The sequence below is a fragment of the Ambystoma mexicanum genome, chromosome 9 (genome assembly GCF_040938575.1).
Source record: "Ambystoma mexicanum isolate Mex_15411 chromosome 9, UKY_AmexF1_1, whole genome shotgun sequence".
Lineage (NCBI taxonomy): Eukaryota > Metazoa > Chordata > Amphibia > Caudata > Ambystomatidae > Ambystoma > Ambystoma mexicanum.
In genome coordinates this window covers 997,176,129-997,191,516 of record NC_090931.1, presented here as the reverse complement: position 1 = coordinate 997,191,516, position 15,388 = coordinate 997,176,129, and positions in this window count along the sequence as shown.

Sequence of the window (15,388 nt, the reverse complement as noted above, 5' to 3'; positions counted from 1 at the left end):
GTGTTCACCAAGATGACGACTTAGGTGGTGGCCTTCCTAAGGCTTCAGTAGGTGCACATCTACACATACATGTATGACCGGTTGATTCATGCCCCTGCCCTGTGTAAGGAACACATGGTAGCAACAGTAAAGACAGACACAAGTGATCAGTCAAAGGGTGTTTATTAAACTGTGTAATGGGTGAAAAAACACCTAATCTAAACTTAAATCTAAGATTGGAGCAAGGTACGACCATCATATAATAATAAAGCAGGCCTAGTGGCATCTTGTCAAATAAAAAGGGCCTATACTACTAAAAAAATCTATTGCCAATCCTTACAACTAAGTTACAAAATACTGTGGAATAATATTTTCAAGAAAAGAAAGAAGTGTTCACCAAACGATAAGTCAGGATGGTATGTCTGGTCTCTATTCCCCACGTTTTCAGCACAGGACAAGGAATGACCTTTGAGCACAGCACACTGTCCCTTGCCAGCATGAGGTTACAGTTCCTTTCAACGATGCCGGGGCCAAGTCTCGTTCCTGCAAAAGTCTCTTGCCTTTAGAAGGCGGGATGTACCAAAACAATAAACAAACAAAAGTTCCTTTGGCAATCTTTTCACATTGGGCAACTGCTCTTCGCCTCTTGGATCCCCCTCAGCCGGGCTCTGATCCTTCTTACAACGTTAGCCTGCCTCAATCGGGTTCACTACGGCCTTTCACTCAAAAACGTATTGCTTGACAATCTCAATATCCTTTTCACCAACTATCCATTGTGGACATCCCTCAGCTGGGCTCACATTTGTCGCCCCAATGTTCACGGGTATATCAGTATTTACCCTCAATTCACAGGTATCCCTATGTCGGGTTGACATTTGCCAGTTTCATAGTTCAATCAGTTTTCTACCATGTGTCAAAGACTTTTGAGTGTACAAGAGGTTTTGCTCGCCCCTCATAGGACCACTTTGATACTTTACACTAGCCTCGACTAAGGCCTCTTGATCTTCATATTATCAAACGGCAACACAACCCAAAACAGGCTTCTGTCAGAGTCCATTCGAATGAGCGCCCCACGACACCTGACCACTCTGCTTCTGAATCCTGTTGATATAGGGTTCCTTTAAAGTTCAATTACACAAGTTCTTTATTCAACAAGGTTGCCGCCTGCAACCTTGGGCCCAGCACAGTTCGGTTTCATTATCGGTCTTCTCCCGACTCACCGGCTGTGCTGAACTGTTGGAGTCTCTTGTCTTGGGAGTCAAGCAAGGCACCACGGTGGAAAGCGCTTCTCCCCGCTTTGACTATCAGCGCGGGAGGGCCCTGTGTGCTGTTGACACCTGTCACACCAAACGCCAGCTGGACTTCACAGTCTTATGATTTCCCTTTAGGAGGCTTTACGGGTCTGAGGTGAAAAGGACGAGGGCAAATTCCTCTTTGTCGGCCCTCCAGGTCTCTCTGCCTTTCTCCTCCCTTTGAACTGCCGGTCCGGAACAGCTGCTTCCTCGTGCGTTCAGCCTTGCTTGAAGTGTGCTTTTCTGCTCTGCCTTTTATCCCTGTGGGTAAGGGAAACGGCCATCAGGTGTGTGTAGTTATTGTCAATTGCCTGACTCTTGTGTTGGGACATGTCAGGTAAACGGCTCGGGTGTTAGTCCGTTGTCTGTCATGGTGTAGGAAAGTGTTTGTGTTGGAAAAGGGGATGGTAGAACCTCTGAATATCCTATGGGTTAGGATGGGGAAAAGGTGTTATAGGAAAGGGCAAACTGCATCTCACCCGTTGGTGTCACACTTCCACTCCTTGAGAACCCCTCATCCAGGTGATCCTCCCGCACTGGTCCACCCCCAGGAAATGGATCCAATAGCGATGGCCGTGTCCTTGCCACCTAGATGACAGATCCCCAGGGACTAGCGGGTGAGACACCTTCTGGTTTCTCACACCTGCACATGGTGATTGCCTGCCTACTGATTACTTTGTAGTTGGCCTTATGCTGGGTCTTTTGGTCGATTTTAAGTAGTCCCAGTTGTCTCCTCCTCAAAGTCTTCTGTACATTGCACTGATCTCAGACACCATTCTGGGCAGTGCTTTTCCTCCTCAAGACATACATGAATTGGGTGCTCAGATAAGTAAGGCATCTCACACCACTCGGCTCTCCTTCAAGAGAGCCCTAGGATACCTGCATATGGGCATGTTGGTGGTTTCCTATGCAAAACGTTATCAAGAGAGCGAGAGACTGATGCAGCTGGCGAGGCAATGTTCCCAGGACGCTGAGGCTCCATCTGTCCTAGTACAATTTCGGAACAGCTTAAGGACAATTTGACATTGTTTATGGGCAATGGGAGTCTCCCGGTGGGAGTTCTCTGTCACCCAAATCTTTGTCTCTGTGCAAGCAGGCACCTTTCTGACTGTTTGGGGCATGTCTTTGGGATTTGTTTAAACTCACGAATTGTGGGGGACTGCAAGACAAAGAAGCCGACAAGTACATACTTGGACAAAGGAATTAATCTGGCACTAAAGGCATTCCTGCCCTCCATCTGATGTCACACAGTATTTATAGCATTATTTTCAGGTACAACATGCCAGGGATGTTTACCAGAACAAATATGTGCATTCAGGTCTCCTCTGCTATGCCATGTGGTTCTCGATTGCTGTTGATGGTTAGTGGCACAGGACATTTTTTCAATGGTGACCCATCTTTAAGAGGAGCTCAGTGTGCAACCGGACAAGCTCAGAATATGGAGGAAGAACCCTTACAAATGGAAGCTGTCCAGCGCAGTGGTTTAGCAGTTCCCAGTATGGTGGTCTCCCCTTCTCGACCTGTTTGCCACAGGAAGGCCCCATGTTTTCTATTTTGAGGGGTTTGAATTATGCACTCCTTGATAAACTGTCTTCTTCTAGCCCTACGGATTGATGGTCCTTTACACATCCCCTACACTACCACTGCTGTCCAGGGTAGTGGACACACCGAGGAACAATTAAAACGTCCATCTGATCTAGATAGCCTGATTTTCAGTCTCACATGGGGACAAATTGGAAGTTATTTAGGTGGACAGTATACAATCTGAGGGCAAAATCCAAGAGCAAATGGACAAGGATCTTGCACCGGTCCGTGGGTACGAAAGTTCACCCAAAAAGGCCTTTTTAGGCAACGTTCTCTACTTTATATTTCATCTGGTAGACGAAGACGTCATACTAGACTCATGCAGAATTTATCTGTGCGCCATTGTAGCCTATGTCATGGTAGGACTTGATGCTTTCTTTTTGGGCAATACAGTGGTTGAGACGCTTCATCCGCTGATTAGATCTTCTCGCCCCTCGTGGGATCTGAATATAGTTCTGTCTACACTTACTCACAACACAATGGCTTTAGCGAAACTTAGACTGGTGATGTGAAAAACGGCTTTTTGGTTGGCTTTTACCACTGCTCGCCAGGTCACCAAGTTGCAGGCTCTCTGTATGTCAGAGCTTTACTTAATGTTCACCAGGGACAAGGGGCTAGTACTGTACACACATCAGTCCTGTGTCCTTAAAGTAGAATCAGAAATTAATCACATAACAAGGAGAAGCGGAGCACAGTCTGGATTTATCTCGAGCTCTCAAATTGTCCCTAAAACATAACAAAGACCTTCACTCTTCAGAACAGCTTTTTACCTCTGCTCGCCAGGTCGGCAAAGCTGCAATCCAAGCTTTCTAGGCTGGGATTGCAGCCTTAGAAAGCTACTTTAGCCTGATGGATTGTGGCATGCATCCTGGAATGTTCTAAACTGCAGAGGACCCCTTCGCTGGTGGGCATCCATGTTCACCTGGTCGGGATTAAAGCAATATCGACAGGTTGGCTTTTCAAAGGCATGTCCTTTGGAGGAAATCTGTAAGGCGACTACTAGTGCAGCTGCTCATGTATTTTGCTTGATTAGAGTTGGATCTGGTTCTCAGTTTGGGTGGGCTTACAAAACTTGTTTTGTACACTGCTTGATCTTAAACAACTGATTGTGACCAATTCATCTGCCCAGTTGGTTGAGGTAGTTTTTTAAAATCTTCTAGATTAATGGATTGTAGAAGTAAGTTGTTACCCAATGCAGTGATTACTGTCCCCTTAGTACATTGTCGTGCCTTCCTACATACGCCCCTCCAACGATCCATACTAAAGAGTGCATGGTCTAAAACAGTTGGTGCAGGCAGCATGTGCAGAGGAGGTTCCGTGCAGTAGACTGTTGCCCCTGTTTGTTTTTTGTAACAAAAAAAATGTCTGCTGTACTACCTGCCCAAGTCCTTTTTAGGTTGCATCTCATGAGTACGGACTAGGAGTACAGTAGTCTCCATGGTGTGTAACTTTAACTCTCAAACACCCACAGGTATGTGACACACATTAACAATCATAGTGCTCTGCATCAGGCATGCAGCAGCAGTGACAGAATTATGAAATAGACAATCACTCATGATGGCACCTTATCCCAACCACAATTAATATAAAGTGTTTCATCAGCAAGCTACATAGAAACTGACAATGATAGCACTAAGAAAAAGTGTGACTTTAGCTAAGGTAAAGGACACTTATTTCCCAGTCAGAACATGAAACACTGTAGATGGTATGGTAGAGAAGTTTTACTTGCCATTTTGTGAAGGGGCACGCTTCCAAAGGAATGAGTATCCTATGCCATGAAAAGATTCCAAAGTGACCAAGAAGCCAAACGAAATCTACATAATACTTCTGAACGAAATATATACACAAACCGTGTTATTAATGTCTACACATCCAACCATGGAGGATCAGAAGATTGCTACCATTTTAGCTACATATCCAAGAGATAGAATAATATTGGAAGGAGACTTTAATTCACCCACCCGGGCAAACATTGAAGTTACAGCAAAGGAGCACTGGTCCCCAGATGTCCTCTGCTAGCCTCCAAACATAATGGAGAAATTAAATGTAGAAGATGCATGGGAGAAAAACAAAACTGGAGCAGCATTTATTTTTTGTACACACAGAACATACTCCTAACTTAAACATCTTTATGTATAACTCTGCCTGATAGTGAGATTTCAGTACACACTTAACGTATCTCTTGCGTTTAAACATAGTTATATACAGAACTACTATTGTCTATGTCCTTGGGGGGGGGGGGGGGGGGAGATCCCTGTCGCTTTAAGGCAGACAGGCTGCACTGGTATGCCATTATGCAGAGTAATAAGTGAAGATCTACAGTGTGACTCTTTGTGCTCTGTACAGTAATGATCTTTGCAGTAATGATCTTTGATCAACTGACTATAACTTTTTGTGACTGAAACCCTATTTAAAGCAGTATGCTTTTCATCATCCGTTGACGTCTCGTGTTCTTTGGAAGAAAGATGGGTTGTTTGGTGGAGGCTGTGGTTTTCTGCCCCCAAACCTCAATCTTGTGGTGTTGAGCCTTCCCTCAACATGGTGCCAGCACTGTTTGACGAATGTGCCTCTGGCGGTTGGAAGATATCCAGTAAATATCATGCTGTTTTTATCATTCGTTTTTTGGATTCTCACACCGTATAGCAGTGCCCTAATTTGTGAGATAATGCTTTACAGACATCTGAAGCCATAGGGGAGAGTTGTTAGATTGTGAGAAAGGTTGGCTTCTTAGTGCTCGGGACACTTTGAGCCTTGTGCTCCAACCCTATAAATTGGGAAGCATGCATCTTCAGTTGCCAGCTATAACATGCCTTGCCGGGGGGCAGTCGACAATCACTCAAAACCTTGGCAGCATCATATACATCAGTATTCTATATGTAAAATCATGAGTGCTTTGTTTGCCATAGAGTAACCCAGATGATTGCATCGTCCATCTCTAGCCTGACCGACTTCTCTTTCAATGACATAAAGGCTCAGGCAACACCATTCCCCACAGAGCCCCATAGTGCTACAAGAGGCATATAAACAAGCACTGAGGCATCGATTGACACCTACAAAGACTGAGATGAACAGAAACGTCAAAACAGTGTTGTCTGGGAGATTACTCATCCAAGTCACATACTTTATCAAAGCCGTTTACCCCTGCAAGGTCATACGTTACAAACATGGATTGAGTACTTGCCATGCTTCCTGATTGCATACAACCAAGAGTGTCGTACTGCATCCTCCTAAACCATGCATTTTGCTCCATCGGATTCTGCAGTTTAGGAAGTGATTTTATTGCTTAGTCCTAACCGACTTCCTCCCACCTTAAAAACGGCCAACCTTTTGTGCCAACCAAGCCCATCTTAAAGAATATTAAGAATACTTCAACTTTTTTCGGGGCCGGTTCTGGTACCAAGTCAGCCTTCTGCATCCATACACTCTTTCAAGCATATAAAGCTTAAGAAGGAATTGAGCAAGGAAACCACGAAAAGCTCTTTAGGGTTGAGAGAAAATTCCTGTTTTAGAATCACAAATCCAAAACAGTTTACTACAGAGCTGCCCGAGACTGTTGTTCTTACCTTTCCATGGTCTTTGAAAGACAAAAATGGTCAATAACCTTTCCCTGGGATCATTTGTAAACTTTTATTAAAAAAAAAAGTCCATAAAGTAATTAAATCCCAGATACTTGAATTGTTTGCCCCTTGTGCCAGATATCATTTAAAGTATGTTTAGGATCCCTGTTCAGAATGTATAGAACTGATAAAAAGAGAGTATTGCACACATTATGTGTGCGTTGTGATTTATAATTAAAACTGAGACCCTTGCTGGCATCATTGTATTGGGATTGTCTACTACAATTTGCTATCTCTGGAAGTTTTAGGCATCTCAAATTGAATGTGGGGCAAGATTTAGGGTTGGTGTCAACTGTAGATAATATAATTTAAATCTATTCCTTAGTCAACACATTGAACTAGACTGTTGTGAGTGTGAACCTGACTTTTTTTTCTATTTTTTGTTAATCTATTAAATTAGGCCCCACTTTCCCAATAATCCAAAATCAATATAGAATAACTTCTGCGACTGTTGCAGAGAAAAGAATGTTAATGCTTTTCAGTGTTCAACTCCGGATGTTCTGTCCTTTTGCTTTCCTTAGCCCACAAGGGTCTTCAAGTGGAGACCATTAAAGGTTACCTGGCAGCGCTATATCTTTAAGCGCTCATCTGAAGACGCTCTTATTTTAAAGATTCCTTTGGTTACTCAGTTTCTAAAGGGGCTCACAAATGTGTTCCCGCCTTCACCATTTCAGGTTCCGTTTTGAGACCTTAACTTGGTCTTGAGTTTCTGATGGGTGCTCCATTTGAACCATTACACTCATGTCCATTGAGGCTGTTAACCTTTAAGACTGTGATGTTGATTGCTCTTACATCTGCAAGAAGAGTGAGCGATTTGCAGGTACTTTCTTCCAAGCCACCCTATACTGTTTTACACAAGGATAGGGTTGTGTTGAGAGTCTCAGGCTTTCATTTGAGCCAGAAAATTGTGCTTCCTGCCTTCTATCCTCCCCTGCATCCTAGTAAGGAAGAGGAGAGGCTTCATAGGTTGGACCCTAGGAGAGCTTTCACCTTTTATATTTCCAGAATGTCCAAGGTGAGAGTGGATGCCCAGCTCTATGTGGGATATACCAGGCACAAACAAGGCCAGGCTGTGTCTAAACAGACCTTGTCTAGGTGGATTATCATCACTATTTCTGAATGCCTTACTTTGGCGGGCAAGGTCCCTACTGAGGGCTTGCATGCTTATTCAACCAGTGGCATGGCTACGTCGACAGCCCTGCAAAGGGGTGTCCCTGTAAAGAACATATGTGATGCGGCAAAGTGGTCTTTGATACACATGTTTACCAGGCATCATTCCCTGGATACTTCCCATGCTTCAGATGTGGCGTTTGGTAAGACAGTCCTTTATTCTGCCCTTTGATTTCAAACATTCCTAAAGTCTTCACCCTCCTCCAGTTATGGATACTGCTTTGGGAGTCTGTCAAAGATGAGGAATACGTTGGAGGACACAATCCATTAAAAGAACAAGTTACTTACCCCTGGTAACGTTCTTTCGACTGGATGTTCCTCCAACGTATTCCTCATCGCCCTCCCAGCCTGCCCCTCTTCAGAATTTCCCATGCTATTACAGCTTTCGTTCTGAAAAGGATGAGTATGGTTAGGCCCGGTTTGTGGCCACTTCTGCTACACGAGGAGGAGGGAAAACAAGAACTGAGGCTAGGGGTGCCGTGCGTGCTACTTATAACATCCGATGACGTCATCCTCGACAGAGGCCTTCGAGGGACATCAACCCGACGCCCTCTGCTGAAAAATGTCCAAAGGAGCCGAGCTTTGGACACTAAATGTAAAGGATGAGGAATACGTTGGAGGGGCATCCAGTCAAAAAAACGTTACCAGGGGTAAGTAACTTTTTCTTCCATTCGACGGTGGTGACCTCTTTCATTCCACCACCGATGAGGAGCTAGATGAAAAAGAAAAATAGTTCCCAAACTGTGAAGTCTTTATCCTCACCACATCCAAGGCTTCCACTCAGCCTCATCAACGCTCCGAGAAGGGGTGTTTCTTTTTCGGCGGGTTTCGAGGCTTCAAAGAACGGAAGTCGAGACAACCTGACCGTTCTATGAGTCAGCACCGGCGCAAACAGCACAAGGGGGGGGGCAAGGGCTTCTTTCAGTCCCCCGAGTCAGGACCAGCCTCAGAGGGAAAGAAGGCATGACGCGCCCCTTCAGGTCCACGTGTCTCCGGTGGGGGACAGGCTTGCCCTTCACGTGCAGTCTTGGCGTCAGAAGTTTGCAAATCCCTGGATCCTATCTGTAGTGTCCACGAGTTACCGTCTACTGATTCTTTCCTACCCTACCCTCCACTCCCACAGATTGGGACAGCAACTCTGCAGAAATTCATTCGCTTGTAGAGAGCTAGGCAGTGGAGGAAGTCCCAGCCTCCCAGTGAGGCTTGCGCTTCCACTCCAGGATTTTTCGCCATACACGAGAAGAACCAGGCGGGCCTGAGGGTTGTGTTGAACCTTTCCACCCTGAACCTCTCCCTCCCTCTTCAAAAAATGGTTACGCCAGCGCTTATTGCGGAGACACTGTACAGGGGAGACTGGGTGTGCTCCCTGGATCTGAAGGACTTGTATCTACGCGTCCCAATTTGGCAACCTCATTGGTCCTTTCTGCGGTTCAGGATCATGGGCTTCCATTTCCAGTACAACGTTCTACCCTTCAGCCTCAACTCAGCCCCCAGGGTCTTTACCAGACTTATGAATGCAGTGGCAGCCCTCGTCAGTGCCCAGGGTCACCATGTCTACCCGTACCTGGACGACTGGCTCATCAGGGCGAGATCCCCGGTGGGCGTTCATCATACTTCCTCCGCCTTTATGATCACACTCCACGAACTGGGATTTTCGATCAACCTCAAGAAGTCTTAGCTGCGAGAGAGTTTTCCCCTCGGAGGACAAGATCACAGCCATCAAGAGGGCCTCAGGTCATTTTCTCAGCAGAGTGGTGACCTCAGCCTAGTGGTACCAGCATCTATTGGGTATCATGGCAGTGTTCCTACTGGCTGTACCTCACACAAGACTCAAGATGAGATTACAGCTGCACTTCACAGCCTCATGGAATCAGGAGCAGGTCTCCCAAGTGGAGCTTGTCAGCATTCCTACCTGTCTCCACCAGGACTTTGTCTAGTGGTCCACAGACTGCAACCTGCAGACGGGCAAGCCCTTCCGGCAGGCAGCACCTCAAGTCACCATCACCACGGGGTACACCCTGGAAGGCTGGGGTGCTACCCTGGACAACCACAGGGTCCATGGAGTCTGGTGCCTTCAGGAGCAGGAGTCCCATGTCAACTGGCTGGAGCTAAAAGCTATCTGGCTCACTCTCAAGGTCTCCCTGCCACTTATCTGCGGCAAGGTGGCCCTTATTCAAATGGACAACTACACCAGCATGTATTACTTCAACACGTAGGGTGGCACCAGGTCCCCCCACCCCCCTGTGCAGTCTAGCGGTCCGCCTGTGGGAGTGGACCCATGAGAACAACATCTACTTGACTGCAATCCACCTCCCTGGGGAGTCCAATCAGCAAATTGGGGGCGGACAATTACGAATGGCAATTGAATGATCAGGCACTGCTGGGGATCTTCAGCAGATGGGGGCATCCTCAGGTGAATCTCTTTGCCACCTGGGTGTCATGATGCCCGCTCCCGGGGAGCCGGTTCAAGCCCTGCGTCCCCGAAAGCGAACATCCAGTCCCCAAGGAAAGACCCAGCAACCCCATATAGGGGCCCTTTGGACAGTGTCCTGGCACCGATAGCGCCAGGCTCATAAAAGACATCAGTCCTGGCGCCATAGGCGCCAGGCTCATTATGGGAGTGCTTGGGTGCACTTACCTGATGCAGACCATGCTGAGGCCTGAAAGGAACTACTTTACCTGTGGGACTAATTTACTATCCGGGCGTGGTCGGGGAAGGATACATACCTGATTGGAGGAAGGATACATACCTGGAACTTCTTCCAAGGCTATTTAAACCCCACCCGAACAGCCACACGTGCTTCGCGTTGTTTTGCATCTAGCAGCTGGACGCTCACCGTGTCTGCTCCTGCATCCTGACTTCTGCCACGCCTGCCAGCATCCTGGATCACCTGCAAAGGAGGAGAAGAAGAGAACAGAAGAAGGAAAAGTCCTTACCTGCTAAATCCCGCATCTCGCCGACAATCCTGAAAAAGAAGACTTTTATTTAAAAGCTGCAGCGCCGCATTCCACTCACCTTTACAGGACGCCTCCATGTTCAGCAGCGATCATCCGGATTCGCAGTCATGCCCCAGCGCCTAGGGAGAAAAAGGCAAGAACAAAAGGTGAGAGAGAGAAGTCATGTTAAGACTTACCTGTTGATTCATTCCCTCTTCATTTCGGGTCCGCGCCGCATCCTGGCATTTCCGGACCCCGGCCCCTAAGGGGAAAAAAGGACATCAGCGTTAATGAGCGAATGAAAAGACATTACCAAAAAACGCTCATGAAAGTCTTACCTGATTTCTACAAGGATTTCACCTCTCATATCGGGTCGGTGCCTGTTCCCCGGCATTCCGTACCCCGGCCCTTATGGGGAAAAAGACACTAGCATTAGTACATTAATGCATGGACACAAGGGGAACCTCTTATCAAAAAAACCTACCTGGAAGCCAAGCAAGTTTGGTTCTCAGCAATCCGAAAATCCAGTGAAGTAACTGGATACCAACGCGCCCCTGCATCAGAAGCAGGATGGAGAGCTCGTCCTTCCAGACCCTAAGAAGGATACTTCTGCGAGCCAGACAAGCCAGATTTGGGGGCCCGGTCCAGTCCGTCTTCCGAACCCCGCGCATCACCTTAGAAGAGGTCACAGCAGCGCAAACCAGGCCAGCGCCTCCGTGGGAGTCAGGTGAGCGTTACACTGGGTCGGCAGGAAGTGCCCGCAGTTCGTGTCTTGGCAGGGCAGGGCCCCGGCTCCCTGGGCGACACTTTCCAGATACAGTGAGACAGCATGACGGCATATGCATTTCCTTCTACTTCTCTGGTCCACAGGTTGATCTGCAAGATGAGAGAATCGTGGCACCTCAGCATCATTCTGATAGCGCTGTGGTGGCCGGTGAGACCATGGTTCTCGAAGCTGCTCAGCCTCTCGGACAGACCTCCCATTCACCTGCCACTGGGCCTGGCTCACCTATCACAACAGGGGGGCAGGGTCATCCACCCCGCCCTGCAGAAGTTAGCCCTTGCAGCGTGGTTCGTGAGCCGGTCAAACTTAAACATCTGGGGCTGTCTCAGGCTCACCTAGACATCATTCAGAGCGCTCGGAGCTATGCTACTAGGAGCCAGTACAAACGTAAATGTACTAGGTTCTGTTCCAGTCCCTACAAGCGGAGCTCTGAGGCACAGGGCCTCTCACCACTGCAGTAGCAGTGCCCCCCTCCCTAAGGGAGGCTTTAGGATGCAACGCTGTGTTGCAGTGATCGCCACACCATCATAAACCCTCGCCATCAATATCAGAATTGAATCCAGCACTGCGCTCCATAATTCCACGTGAGCTGCAGTAATTCAACGTTTCTGGGAAAAATCTTGGCACTACTTGCCAAAAGGCGCCACCTTCTCTCAGACGCCATTGGCCTCCACGAGGCAGCCGCCACTTCATCATGGCCGCCCGAAAATCTACCTGTGATTCCACAGACCTCTGCAGGCTGCAGTCGGTGTGATTGGCTCTCTGATTCCACATCAGCCAATCACACTCGCCGACAGGCAAACACCGGCACACCCACTAAGGCTGCCCAACAAGGCAGCCCTGTCTTGAGTCTGTCCGGAGCCTGGGGCCCAGAACTCTGCCCACCGCTCCAGGTAAGCAGACTTGCTAGAGTGCTCACTATAAACTAACTCTCACGGGTTCACACCATAACAACGAACTGTGGATAGACTTATAAAACCCACACTTTTCTATAAGGGATCTCTGCCACTCTGTTCCCACATGCAGGCAAGCCCTCCGTAATGCAGCAAACACATACCTCATTATGTTTTTATCGCACAGTCTGTAGCTTATTGCTTAATTGCCTTAGTGGGCACTTATATAACAGAATGCATAGTCACTGTATACGTCCCCCCATGCCTTGTGTAATCAGTTACAGCGTACTGAACTGCAGACGGGTTACCATGTTAGACTCCTAATGCTCCAAATATTCTTGTTTGATAGCCTAAGCATTGCTCAGACATCCCCAGTACTGCCACTATTGCTCCCTAGCCTATAGTAAGCACCTGTCCCATAGCCAGTATTGACTTCACTGCTAGTATTTCTCCTTAGCCTCTAGTAATTGCTCTGCCACTATTGTCTCAAGCCTGTATTGACTGCACTGCTAGTATTGCTCCTTAGCCTCTAGTAATTGCTCTGCCACTACTGTCTCCAGCCTGTATTTACTGCACTGCTGGTATTGCTCCTTAGCCTCTTGTAATTGCATATTGCCCATAGTGCTAACAGCCTCTCCAGATTACTAGCTTGTCATTAGCTTAGCTTGTCCTGCCCCCCCGCCCCCCAACTAGTGCCACCAGCCTCCAGCATTACGCACTGCTACCAGACCATGATCTTCTGGCTCACCCTAATCATGCTTCCTTTCCGCATAACGCTGGACAACGTTCCCTGCAGTGGTAACAGCTACATAGCCTACCAGGACCGTTTGGCTAAACTAGAGTGCCCACAACACCACCCCATCCCCTGCCCCACAACGTTCCTACCAGCTGTATCCCCTTTCCAAGCCACTCACCACCTCCCTCATACTTCCCACGTCAACCTGCCCCCCCCACACAACACAGCCTCCCCAGCTCCATCGCTAAACCAAACGAAACTGAACACCAAACATCCCGCCCGCTCCAAGCCTCCCGGCGTAACCCCCCCCCCCCTCCCTCATCCCTAACCTCACAGTCAGCAACGACAGACTAGGCACCAGGCTCCCCTCTACAACTACCAGGCCCAACACCAAACCTAACACCAAAACGAAGCACAATGCACCGAATAAGCCCATACCTCCCCCACTAAAAGGTGCCCTACTCAATGTCTGATCGCTGGCTGCCCACCTCACAAACATCGCAGTCCTCATCCTTACCAATGCACTAGACTTCCTGGCCCTAACAGAAACCTGGCTTCATGAGGCATCCGGACCACATCTATCGCTAGCCATCCCGGACAAATACTCTATCCTCAGAGCTGATAGACCTAACACTAGAGGTGGAGGCGTAGCAATCATCTCCAAATCCTCCCTAGACCTCAGATCAGCTTCTACAGTGTCACTCACTTCCTGCGAGATACTCACAGCCAAACTGCAAACCTCCCCCACAACCACGATCTCCCTCCACCTCATATACAGACCCCCAGGCCTCCCTGGGGTCTTTGAAGAAGACATCACATCTCTCATCACTGAAAACGCCAAACCATCAGCACAAATTATGATCCTCAGGGACTTCAACCTTGGTTACCAGGATCCGAACGATGCACATTCTGCATCTCTAGCCAATGTCCTAACAGAACATGACTTCACACAACTCAATGCACTCCCCACCCACCAAAAAGGTAGAACCCTTGACTGGGTAGCAACTTACAATTGCAACACAACCTGCAAGGACCCCCAACCTCTGGAATGAACTGTTCATTACATGATTCCTCTTGAGGTCCACACCAATCAGGTACTGCCCAATAAATGCCCCCCGGCACCAGCCTGTCCCACCAGGAACAAACGCAACATTACTGCTGAGGCCCTGCTACCCCTGGTCCTACCCACCCTCAACGCCCTCCCAGCCAACACTGACTTAAACCTGCTAATTGACACCTTCAATGACTCCATGTCTAAGACAAGGGATACCGTTGCCCCCCTGAAACTACGTAAAGACAAACCTAAAGTTCATCTGAACTCGTGGTACACCCCAAAGCTCAAATTACTCAGAAAAAAGAAAGCCAAGGCACATCTCACATGGAAGACCAACCCTTCCATGGAAAACAAATCCAACCTCACTAACCTATCCTCACTCTACAAAAGTGAGATAATTCGCACCAAAAAAGATGCATACAACACCAGGATTGCTCAGGCAGGATCCTCCACCAAAGAATTATTTAAACTTCTGAAGGAACTAGAAAACCCTACTTCACTCCCAGACACCTGTTTGAAAGACAAATCATGGTGCACCAGCATCCAAAACGCCCTTAACAACAAAATTACAGGACTCCAAACCAAAATTGAGGACAAACGCCAACAACTCTCCAATAACAGGGTCACCAACCCTAGCCTACACACGCCCAACAACACCATTTCGGGCTTCACATTTAAGAAAGTTACCACTACGGAAGTGCAAAAAATCATCACCTCCCTAAAACCCTCGAACTGCAAAGGAGACAGTTGTCCCGCCCAAATCATAAAAGACGCAGCCAGAGAGCTCTCCCCCTTCATCACCAAACGTATTCACCTATCCTTCACCAATAACTCTATCCCCAGCAACCTTAAACAATCATGGGTTCTCCCACTCTTGAAAAAACAATCCCTAGACAAGCCATACCCACCAACTACAGGCCCATCACCACAGTCCGATTCCTACTAAAAATCCTGGACAGAGTCTCCTACATCCAAATTCAGGAATACCTGTTTGTTTGTTTGTTTGTTTGTTCATTTATTAAGCGCACCAGACCCGTAAGTAAAAGGGCGCAACGACAAGGAGATGCAAGGCTTACATAGTTACATATACATAGGTTACAGAATTAACATATCAAAGGATAAACAATTTTGCATGACTACAGGATATATACAATATGAGCAATAGGTTACATATACACATGCTGCAATATTTGTCATTTACAATATTTACAAAAGAAAGAATATAGCAGGATGTACTGTTTCTTAATTGCAGGATAATGTCCTCAGGGAGATGGGAGGCTAAGGGTTGGAGGCAGTGATGTGTTTTATTAAGTTTTTTCTGAAGAGTGGATATGGTGGTCAG